Source organism: Galeopterus variegatus, unplaced genomic scaffold (assembly GCF_000696425.1).
Source record: "Galeopterus variegatus unplaced genomic scaffold, G_variegatus-3.0.2 Scaffold1572, whole genome shotgun sequence".
Lineage (NCBI taxonomy): Eukaryota > Metazoa > Chordata > Mammalia > Dermoptera > Cynocephalidae > Galeopterus > Galeopterus variegatus.
Genome location: NW_007727683.1, coordinates 82,085 through 95,162, shown reverse-complemented (window position 1 = coordinate 95,162; position 13,078 = coordinate 82,085).

Here is a 13,078-nt window from a genome sequence, read left to right as displayed (position 1 = left end):
TTTTTTTTTTTTTTTTTCCTAAGATAATATTTTTCAAAGTAGATTCCCTGGACCAGAAACAGCAGTATCAAATAGAAACTGTAAGAAATAAACATTTTTTGTCCCACCCTACTCAATCAGAAAGTCTGGAGATTGGGCCTAATGATATGTGCTTTTACTAGCCTAAGTGATTCTCATGCTTGCTGAAGTTTGAGAACCATTTAGCCTAAGACTTTTCAAAGAATTATAAAAGCAATAAAATTTAGATTATGTCTTATAGAAACATAGAAATTCTTTAAATGGGAAGCACAAGAAAATATAAAAGTCTGCAAGAATGGGCCAGAATTCCAGATGCTGAACCAGAAAGCACACTGACTGTATCAATCCCAATTAGACCAGCCCAGTTTAATCTTTTCTTTCTCTGAGGTACTAAATAATTTGTAGTTTGTATCACACCCCTTGCAAGTAGTCTGTATTACATCTAACTGCACTATCCTCACTCCGACTGCCCAATCCCTTACCCCTACCAACCACCCTCCGCCCAAAACACACACACACATTCTTCTTGTAGCCTCTGGTAGGTTGTTGCTCCTGTTCCTCAAATAGAACCTACAATCAAACATTTTAATTTATAGTATTCCCATGAAAACTATGAGCTTTTTCAAGGTTATGATGGGTCTTGTTCACCAATGTTATTCCAACATGTAGTAGAGAGCTTAACACATAATTGTGTTCAGTACATGTTCAATGAAAGAATAGATACCATATAATTTACCAGTTAAGTGTATGCTGGCTTGTATTATAATTGTTTTTCATTACTTTCATTACTTTCCATTCTTTAATCATTTCTGTATAATAAGAGGGCTTTGATTAGATGGATATTAAGTAAAAATAAATTTATTTATGCATATATGTATGCTTTTTGAACTTGTTTATATTAATCTATTTTTTTTAGCCCGCTATCTATCAAGATACTCTCAGCCTTTGATTGAGTTCTTGAACCTCAGTCAAACATAGCATGGCCTACACAGACTAAGGAACTTATTTAAAAATACAATCATCAGTTTATCAAAATTTAATCTGTCCCTTTATCACCAAGTTCCAAAGTCATATGCTTTGTTCTGACTGGGGTCATATAGTGGTGTAGAGGCAGGAGAAAAACTCATCCTGTGGGCAGGAAGGTCAAGGAGAGAGATTACAAATATTCACTTTGTAAGTTGATTTCTTCTCACTTTTTCTAGGACCATAATTTATCACCTGTGGTGTGGTGGTGGTGGTGATGGGGACTGAGTTTAGAATGGACAGTTTTAGGGCTAACATGGAAGAGTTTGTCTTTCATGTCTTGAATGGACCAATTAATGAGTCATTGATTCCAAAGAGAAAACTAAAAATCCTAGGATAATAGGGCAGTTTTAAATATCTAACTTAAATTCAAGTAGTTGAATTAATCTACTGAAGCAGTTTGTTTAGTTTAGTAAAATAGCATGGAAAATTCAAATTAAAACCTTGAATGACTTATATGGAAAAGACCCAATTTAAAATTTTATACAATGTAAGGGTTCTGTGGCCTAATCTGTCTCTGTTTCTTATGACCTTAATAGACTCAAGCTAAAATCATGTATTGAAATATAGTTCTGCACCCCATAAACATGTACAATCAAAATGTTTCAATTAAAAAATAAATTCCTTTCTATAAACATAAAAAAAATATTAAACCATTGAAACAAACACCCTCTCTTTGAGATTTGGATCACAGAAATTACCATTTTGCAATGTTGAAACAAAAATCTTTTGCTTTCTGTGTTATATTATTATCCACTAAACTGTCTTTCAAAGAAGAAATTATTAGAAAAAAATTATAAAAATTTCAAGCTGGCAAAATCCTATGTTGAGTTTTACAATGTACTTTGACTATTTCTTTCAGTACTAGATGGCTATAAACATATTCTTTTAGTGGGGAGAACACTCAGAGTTTCTTCAAAATTGTCATGAAACAACAGAAGTTGTCATTATACATATAAGGTATATTGAATTTCAAATGTCCAAAACCCACCTTACATTTTCAAAAGTGCCTATTTGGATCATGAGTATAAAGAGAAAAATATTGAATACGAGCCAAGTAAAAATCATTGTTAAAAATTTTGTAAATATCTTCAAACGTGAGTGTATAATACTATCACTTATAAATGATGTGAAATAATTAGTATTCATCTAAAGAATAAACAATGTATAGCTGAGATCATGAAAACTGAAAGGTAAACCACATTTTAAAAGTTAATTTCATATTGTGATAAATACATGTAATAGTTGTGAACATTTTGTGTGTATTTCAAATAAAAAAACTATAAAAAATTACTTTTCCTCATTTTACCTTAGACGTTTTATGAATATTAAACGGAAGAGATATGACTATATACTTTGTATTAAATTAATTTTTCTATTGCTAAATCTCACTTTTTGCTAGATTATTCTCATATTATAATGAAGAAAAATGTAAACTCTTTTAGTGAACATAAAAAAATGATGCCCAAAACATTTTGACCTCTTTTTACTGTACTGTTCCTGTTATATAGGCTTTGAAAGATTTTTCCCACTGACAAGAACTCTCTCTTTGACCAAACTTCAGTTAGGATTATCTGAGCCCTTCTCTGGATTAGACGTTGTCCTTGACCTCCTGAGCTCTGCTATAGCAGTTATTCTGCTAAACCAGTGTAGGGAAAAATCTCTGCCACCTTTGATCTTTAACCAACTTCTTCTTTTCCCCACCCTTAAAATATAGTCCAGAGGACAGACAAAGATGGACTCTCTATGGTTAAAAGAGACATTTAAATTGCTAAACAGTATGAAAGTACCACAGTAGGATGGAGGGGGCAGAAACATATTTCCCTGCTTGCAAATATGTGTAACTGACTGTTATGGGCTTTTCTTTCCTGTAACTAAATACACAGCAGCTCTGAGAAGATAAGGCCTAATCAGATACAGCTGGAAAATCTTCACTCTGGCCTCTGTGGGACATCGGGCACCTTACTGTATCCTCCTTCTCATTCCTGGGAGCCCACTATGGCTCTAATTAGACAGAGAACAGCCTCTATGGACATACTTCTGATAAGAAGGGCCATATCAAAACTAGCTTTGGCCAGTCTATGGGCTGCATGGTAACTTACTTCTGTGCCCTATAGTTGTCCTCAGACATCAGAGGCTGTTTCACCTCATTTTATTACCAATCTCTCCCGCACCTTAAACATCACACGTGCGTTAAGTATATGTTCGCGCACTGCACACAGACATGACTTTCCTTATCAATGTTCATAGCATTCCTCTGCGCCAGCTGAAACGGATCCCACCAGGCGTAAGCGCCTGGCTCCTCCCTTCCCTCATACTTTTGGTTTGCCCAGAGGCTGCATTTCCCCAATCTGAAGATTTTCTCTTTCCTGGAAAATAAAGTCTCCCTTTTTCTCTTTAGTAGATACTGTGGTCCTTTTGATAACTTGTCTAATCAAGTTTCTATTAATCATTTTCCATCCACTGACACCCTCACTCTGCCACTGGCTACAAATTCCCACACCGTCCTTGCTGTATTCAGAGTGGAGCTCTGTTCTATACTGAAGTCTCTCTCCTCTACTGTGGTAGCTCAAATAATCCATCTTGCTGTTTTTAACAAGCATCCAGTGCAATTTCTATTTGACACTATCAATCTAGCTTTGAACAGTTTATTTTTTTCTATTTTAATCCACAGAGGTTAAATACACTGAAATATTTTATTTTAAATTTTCATTAGTATTAAGCTTCAAAAGCAATAGTAAAATTGTTTAAGAAACAAGTTTAAACACAAAGCATAATCCAGATGGATGAAATGAAGGTGTTCTGTCATTTTCTCTCTCTGATTAGTCTGGGAAGACATGCTGGAGAAAGGGAGTAACAGAAATCATTTAAGAGGAAGAAGAAAGACTGTCATTAGTATTAAGCTTCAAAAGCAATAGTAAAATTGTTTAAGAAACAAGTTTAAACACAAAACATAATCCAGATGGATGAAATGAAGGTGTTCTGTCATTTTCTCTCTCTCATTAGTCTGGGAAGACATGCTGGAGAAAGGGAGTAACAGAAATCATTTAAGAGGAAGAAGAAAGACTATGAAATAGAGCAGAGGATACAGTGACTTAAAGTGGTAGAATGTTTTACATTGTTCTCTGAAATGATCTCTACAGCAGTCTAGTGCTGCTGGTATCCTGACTCAAGCAAGATTACATAATTATCACTTGCAATTAGTTTTAGGCTTAAGAGAAAATATCTTAGTACTTAATTCATTCCCATAAGAGTAATAAATTCAACATTTTCAGATAAACCTGATTTTTAAATTTCTATAATGTAATTTTTAAGTAAATTGAGTATCTTAGGGACCCTTGTTAAAAATAAAATATATCTTAACTGATTTAAATATATATTTCTTAGCCTTTCCTATTTTTTTTTTCCTATTTTATTTTGGCTGCTCATTAAGATATTTACCTTATCTATCTGTTCAGCCTCTTTTACTTTATAATTTTTGCTTCTCAACACACCTGCCTCCCTACTTCCTTTTGTTAAACAAAACTTCAAACCACAAAAGAAGCTGCTGAAATGCAAATGAATAAAATGTTTTGGGCAGGTGTTTTCACTTATCCCTCTAAATGAACTGAATGTCTAAGAAGGAAAAAAAAATGCTACATTTTATCCTGGATACAGTGATGTTATGTGATGTGTAATGCTACTTGTAATTTGAAAGAAATTGCCCAGCTATTATGTAGCAGGTCCTTTTAAAATTGTGGTAATTACAAAGTACAGGAGCTTTCACTAACCATTACTTCTTTATATAGGCATATTTACTGCAGTATATTTAAATAATAGTTGACACATATCTACCTGTGTAGTCATACTTACTGTATTAGTCAGGGTTGTCCAGAGAGGCAGAATCAATAGGATATGTTATAATTATATGAGAGGGATTTATTAGGGTAACTAGCTCATGTGGCTATGAAGAAAAGTCCCACAATAGGCGGTCTATAAACTGGATTCCAATAGCGTGGCTCAGTCCAAGTCCAAAGGCCTCAGAGCCAGAGAAGCTGATGGTGTCCTCGGTGTAAGTTCTGGAACCCAAAAGCTGAAGAGTCTCAAGCTCTGATGTCCACGGACAGGAGAGAAGAGGGTATCCCAGCTCCAGTGGATTGGGAGAGAGCTTCACCTCTTTCCTCTGTCTTTTGTTCTCTCCGGACCCCCAGTGGATTGGATGGTTCCCACCCACACTGAGGGTGGGTCTTTCCCACCCAGGCCACTCAGACTCTCATACTAATATCTGCTGGAAACACCCTCATGGACACACCTGAAAAGATTGCTTTACCGGGTTTCTCGGCATTCCTTCATCTAACCAAGTTGACACCTAGAATTAACCTTCGCACTTACCCTTGAGATAATAGTGATTTTTGAAGATGTTTACTTCAGAGCTCCTTCTAGCTTTGTTATTGTGTATGCTATTGCCTTCTTGACCTCTCTGCTCAGAAGTTTCACAGATGCTTCATTTTAACATTAATAAATGTTTTTGATAAATGGTTTCCCATGAATTCCTCCTCCTCCCCTATGCTTCCCATCTCAGTAAAGAAGACATTAGCTAGTGCTGGATAAGTAGTAGATAGAGACTCCAGTACACCATAAATATCTGTTGCTTGAATGAATCAATGCACCGGACTGATTGCTACTGTCTAAAGGCTGATTGATTTGAAATCATTCTTAATTTTATTGTCATTAAGTAAGAGAAAGGAAATAGCTTCTCTGGGAGTCAGGGAGTATGTCTGCCATGTAAGGGGCAAGAATGTTAGGTTTTTGTTTGTATTTTCCCACATGAAGCAAACTTCTATGCAATTTATCCAATAAAATGGTAAAGACCTACACAGTTTACTGCTCATGTATCTGAATCTGCAGGTCTCAACATAAAAATTTCAAGACTGGCATAAGAGTATGTTAGAAAACAGATGAGGAATGGTTTCTTATTCTAACATAGTGGGAAGCTGATAGGTTTGGAGTCAGGTAAATCTCACTTTGAATTTGTTGTCACATTAGCAATTGTGTTATTTTGAACACTTTTCCTACTTCAATAACTGGAATAATAACTTGTACCTCATAGCTTAACTGGGATTTCAATAAATAATATTATAATCATAAATATCATTCTTTACATTCCTTATATTATTATAAAATATAATAAAGACAGTATTTTTGGCACCCCAAATACATTAACAATAACAACAAAAAGTAATTTTAGGATAAAGAATTTCTGAGAATAACTGTCCTTGCCACTAAAATTGGTTTCAAACTTCCTATTGACTTTACACGTTGAAGAGTTGTTTATGTAAATCATGAAAATAATATACCACCCTCAACAGAACACTATTTATAAAAAGCACAATGTAGAACGAACTAAAAACTTACAAAACATTTAAAAAAAAATCAAAATGGCAAGCTCAAAGTAGAAAAACCGAGTGTTTCTTTGTCTTCAGTGATTGAGGGAACAACAGGGCCTTCAATTTAGTGGGATTCACTCACAGTGCATTTCACAATCTGTTCTTCATCCAGAAAATTCCATCTAGACACTGGGAAACACATAAAGTATTTGTGAAAACTTCTCAGGTAATCTGAATATATCACACTATGCTATTTTGCTTGAGAAAAGAAAAAGAGGCTGTAGCGAAGTAAGTTATAGCAAAGTTTTAATCTGTGTTTTAAAAAAATGATGTTTTCAAACTTAGTTTTAATTGAGTTTCCATTTGTCTTTTTGTTTTATTCTTTTTTCTCCTTTCTTTCTTTTTTCAATCTTTCCTTCTTTCTATCTTTGGCACCCTGGCATCTTTATGACCATTTAGCATGTAAAGTATTAAAAATGCAGACTACATTTTAAAATTATCACTGCCAGAAATATTATTCAGGAGAACAGAGTGAGAGATTTTGCTTTTTAAACAAAACAAAACCCTGTGGGCAGTCCCAGGCATGTAACCAATTACTTACCCAGTTGTCAATATACCTTTTGTTATAGGAATATTTTTCACACTATGAATGTCTTTAAGGCTCACAAAAATGCATTCAGCAGATCACCAAATATCTGTTCCATCAAAAAAAGAAGTGGTAGCTACTTATAATAGGGACACTGCAGTCTCCATCATTGTATAGAAACTATTATGCAGAAAAGGGGATAAGCAGAAATGTACACCAATTTTTTTCTGCTTTACGTATAATGAACTTTAGGACAATTTGGTGGATGCATGTGCAGAGTGCATTTGAGGTTTCTCATCTTAGCCATGTGTGCTATAAGGTGAGCAGAAGTATAGGTTCTACATGGTAGGGCACACGAAGTATTAGATTCCTGGAGGAAAAATCTTTCAATTAAAAGAAGAGAAGAAAAAAAATCATAATATCTATTTCTTTGAGGAATATGAGTGATGTAGTTTCATCTTGTTTGCATTAAAATCTTTTTCAAGTCTGCTTGTCTAAAATCTGCAGTTACACAAACTCTGCCAAAGACAATTTAAGATAAATATTTTTCTTGTACTTTTTTCTTGTTCTCCCTCTTAGAGTTTCTCTGTTGCCCCCCAACAAACACATACACGCACGCATATGCACACACACACACACACACACACACACACAGAGCAATAAAGCCGCACAAAGACATTAGACACGCTGATAAAATCTTGTATAGTTTTAATAACTACAAGAGAGATAAGACTTAAAAAGTGTGACTATTCATGAAGTCTTCAGACATTTCTGCATAGATTGGGACCTACTTCTCATATTTCTCTCTGGTCATTTGTCTTAGTAGACTTCGCACTTTCGAAAATAATGATGGGGTCATTGGAGCATTTCCCAACAGCTTAATAGAATCACACTTTCTCCCTTTCCTTTCCTTTAGCAAATAATTTAAAATCTACTACCCATTTACTGAGTTTTACTTGTTACTGTTTCTTTCTAAAATATGCAGAAAACTCTTTCTGCAAAAGCAGGTTTTCTGATTATGCTGTATTGCCAAGGGCAAACTAAAAAGTAAAGGCTAAAGGAATTTAAGGGATTTTTAACTAATTCTGTAACTTTTGCTCAGGTTGAAATTTTTCAGTTTTCTCAAATTATTGAGATAGCTTAACACTTTTCTTATACCAGAAATTATTCAGGAAGGAATATTTTTAGGGAACTTAACTTTGGGATCAAAGAGGCTGGTGCTAAGTACCTTTCCTGGGTTCTGACTCCAGGTCATGGTCTGCTGTAGAATCTCAAAGATGAAGTGAAGTGAAATGCCAGTCTCAAAAAGATGTTCAATATCTCTGCTGATTTTGTTTGCTCTTTTTCTTTTTATCGAGGTAAAGGGCACACAATACATAATTTGCTATTTAACCATTTTTATGTGTACAGTCCTGTCGCATTAAGTACATTTTGCAATATTGTGCAACCACCAAGCCATTCATCTCCAGAACTTTCTCATCTTCTCAAACTGAAACTCTGTACAGACTAAAAAATAAAAGCTCCATTCCCCTCATCCCAGTCCATGGCAACCACCATTTTACTTTCTGTCTCTATGAATTTGACTACTCTAGAACCTCGAACCTCTAAAAAGTGAAATCACACAGTATTTGTCCTTTCGTGACTGGCTTATTTAACAAACAATGTCTTCAAGTTTCATCAGTGTTGCAGCATGTTTATCAAAATTTCCTTCCTTTTGAAGGCTGAATAATAGTCCATTGTGTGTATATATCACATTGTGTTTATCCATGTATCGGTCCATGGATATTTAGTTGATTTTTAAACTAAGTTTCAAACTTCTAAATTTTAAACCTTGCAAAATATATAGCACTTCTTTCCCCACATGTGTTGTGTCCATATGGTTTCAACTCTGAAGCATTCCTACCTTTTTAAAAAGATGTAAGTAGTAATTTTTGGAAGGATATAAGTAGATTATTAGAAATTACAAATCACCTTACTTTGTAATAGGGATAATCAGAAATGTGATATACAAATCAGCAAGATTCATGTGGCAGAAAATGATATTTATTAAGTGAATGCCTGCTTCCTGTTTTTATTGGGCAAATTAAAAAGGAAAAGAAATGAAAAACTTGTCCCTCGACTGCAAGGATATTTATGTTGCAGCAGTATTTACACACTGTATTCAGATGTGTAAAAATTTCTAGTGCGTGATATGATCTGCCTCATGAGATTTCAGTCAAACTAGGGGGCAAAGCAGAGAGAATGATTTAAGCCAGTCTGGTAAATTCAGACCAAACCAATAACGTGCTTAAGCAGGCTCTTTGGAGGATACCTCTTCTGAGTTCAAATTGTCTCTTTTGTATCTCTTCATTCCTCCCTCCTTTTCAGATGTTGATGGGTTATAAACCAGCTGCAGTAATTCTGATGTCAGCTGGGGAGAAAGGCTTTGAGTTTACCTCTGATATTCTTCTGGTGTCTGCAGCTGTACTGTCTCTCCATGTCTGCCTAGTTTACAAGAAATGTGTTGGTATCTAAAGTCTGTCTCTGGTCCAATTATGATCTATTTCCCTTGTCTCAATCAAGGACGGAAAGGCTACCATACAGATTTCTGCCACAGGGTCACTGCTTCACTGACCTTTTAACAGTGTCTCCTGCCAATATTCAGTTAACTTCTCAGCATCCTTAGGAACATGCCGTAACTTCTCACCTCTTTTCTCACCTCACTCCTTCGGTCAAACCATACATTATTACTGATTTTTCTCTGATTAATTGTTTTTTGTTGTTTGTTTATTTTTAGAGATCCAAATAGAAAGTTAGGCAAATTCTCTAAGACCTTGTTATTTCCTTCATCCTGTATCTTAATCTTTGGCCTACAGAAGAGAGATCAGGATGCACACTATTTTTTTATCTCTTTATCCGATTTTTTTTCACTCTTACATCCTACAATCTCCTGACTGGAAGGAAAATGGAGTACTGATGAACTATTATCAAAAATTATTTACTTGTTTTACTTCAATTTTCAAATACAAGCACCATATGTGAAATGCAAAATGTATACAAAACATAGATATATGGCAATCACTTGGCATTTTTCAAGTTATTTTTTTATTTGTGGTCATATTTTACTTAATGGTCCTGAGATGCATGCCCTTAAACCAGGATAATTTTACTAAATGGATTTAGGTTTTGTCATTTTCTTTCTGCTTTTGTTCAACACTTCATATTGAGAGAATAATCAAAGTTCCTTGTATAACAAGTCTTCTGATTGATTTGTTCAAATTAGTTTTATATATGCACTACACAGTATACCTAGAGGTAGCTACAATGGACTTTTGCCATATGTATCCTTAAAAGATAAAGCTTGAAGCATATTGCTATGTTAACATAGCATTTCTGTATGCCAGATAATCAATACCAAATTTAAAAAAAAAATGTTTATGACACTTTTGGAGAAATGCAAAACACACAAACAAACAAATAAACACTTCCATTGCAAATTAATTCTTAGAAATTAACATGCCAGTATTCAAATCTGTATGGTAGTACTGCATTTTTGCATTTTCAGAAGAAAATATGCAAAGGCCTAAAAGGCTATGAAATTTATTTTCTCTAGAACTGTGGATGTGTTGTAGGTGGTATTTTATTTCAACTGAAGTAAATGCAGATTGATAGAAATATAAGGTAACTTGGTACTTCTGGTCAAGATAGCAGAATAGATGGTCCCAATTGTCACTGTCTCCCACAAATCAACCAAATCACGACTATAAAAAAGCAACAACAGCCAAGCTGGCACTACTAGAGCTCAGGGGAAGAGGAGGAGAGACCTATGGAGTGCATGAAGACAGGAGAAGCCATGATGAGAGAAAGAAAAAATACACTCTGATTGTTTTGAGCCCTGGCCACATCCAGGCTGGAGCTGCTGAGCACATGGAGCAGGTGCTGTCAAAAAGCTGCAGCTGTGCCTTTCGGATGGAGTTGCTTAGAGGTGGCAGGGGAGAAGAGGGCCTTGGTGGCTCCCAGGCCAGCAAGACCCCTAATAGGTATCCTGTGGACCCACATAGGAGCAAGGAGCCACTTAGAGGCCAGCACATCATTGCAAGGGACCAGCACATGACCCGTCCCATGGGAAGTGTTTGGAGCATGGGTGGTGGGGGAGATGGGCCCACCGGGAGAACACTGGAGCACAGCATGGACAGCTGATCTGCCTCTCACTCAGCGTAGGACCACTCAGAGGAGACTGGTCAAGAATAAAGAATTGCATGGCGTGCAGTTTGATGAAAAGACACAGGCCCAGACCAGAGTTTCCACACAACCCAGGTACACCAGATTTCACTAGACCTGGAAATACCATTAAAATGTGAGCTGCAGGGCCAGCCCGGTGGCGCACTGGAGAGTGCGCCGCTTAGGAGTGCGGCGGCGCTCCCGCCGAGGGTTCAGATCCCACGTGGAGACCGGTGCCCGCTCACTGGCTGAGCGCGGTGCGGGCGCGACACCGAGGGTTGTGATCCCGTTACCGGTCAGTAAAAAAGACAAAAAGAAAGAAGAAAAAAAACGTGAGCTGCACAAAAAGCCTTTCCTAGGGAATCAGCAGCAAAGCAGCAATTTAGCTCAACCACACAGCTCAAGTACTGGTCCCCACAGGAAGTTCCCCCATCTTAGAAGAAAGCAAAGGACAACAAACTAGTTCTGGCACAGAGTTTAAGTAGTGGGAAGAGCAAATAATCCAACACAGAACTGAAAGCAAAAAACAAAGTACCCACAACCAGAGACAAAGTTTGATATTAACTAGTAAAGGTCTCATTTCACCAAAGAACACCTATAATACCTAGAAGGACTGGAAGTCCCCTGGGCTACCAAGCCAGAAAGGGAAAGGGTCAGGGGCCTCAGCCATACTCTCAACAAACAAAACCAGTTCCAAGGATGGGGGATGAGGGCCTCAGCCACACACCCCCGTCACACTCAACCACCTCAGCAACGACCACTGAGCCACTGCAGGAAGTGCCCCAGGCTCTACCAAGCTGGGGTGTTGGGGGGGCAAGGACTTTGGCCACACCTCCTGACACATGCAGCCAACCCAGTGATGACCACTGAGCCACCGCAAGAAGGTCCCTGGGTTTCCAAGCTGGGGTGGTAGTGGGACGATGGCTTTTGCCACACTTCTCTGACCTCTGCACCCAGCCTGGCAATGACCGAGCCACCGCTGGAAGTCCCCTGATCTCCTCTGTGGGAATGAGTGGGGTACCACAGGCCTCAATCCCACCCCTCCTCCTTCCTCCTTCTTCCATCACATTTCCTTCCCCTTTCCCCTCCCCTCCCTCCCAACTGTTTCACAAAGTCCTAAAATGTAAAAAATAAATAAATAAATAATAATAATAATAATAATAAAATTGCATTTTCTTAAAATAGAAAATTATTTTGTGTTAGCTTTCCCAGTTGAAAAATATTACTACAAATTACAAACTTTCTCAATGTTCCAAATTCATTAAACAAATACTTGACATCTGCTAAAATTAATCAGTGGCCCTCTTCCCAGTTATTTTAATCCAAGGTAATTTTAACCAACACCTGTCAGGTGACTGGGGTAGACACTGATGATACTAGCTGGCGTGGTAGGAGAGGATCGGACTTAACTGTTGATTTGCTGAACCTGCGAAGTGCTGTATATACACCTTCGCAAGTCCTGTCTTTAATCGCAAATCTAGGGCAATTATGTGTTACAGAAGAACTTAAATTGGAAAAAGGCAAAGAAAAAACTTTTGTCCTAAATGATAGGTCGTTGAGCCACCCTAAAACATACAAATACAAATAGATGTTGATTCTTTTATCACTTTCCCAATTCTTCTGTTTTAGATATACACCTACGTGGTAAATTATTCATGACATTTAGTTTCCACAAATTAGTAGAATGGTGGGGATTTGTAATCTTTAAGTCAATTTGCAGGTGTTTCTTTTTGTTTGTTTGTTTGTTTTCAGAAATAAATCCTCTTTGGAAGTGGCTAATCCCTGTGGGTACAGCTTCCCCAATGGCCTTCTCTGGTAGAGGCTTTTTTATTTTTAGATACCTTGTGTGTTAGGCTTAGATGATTAGCTCAGTGGCCTCATTGCT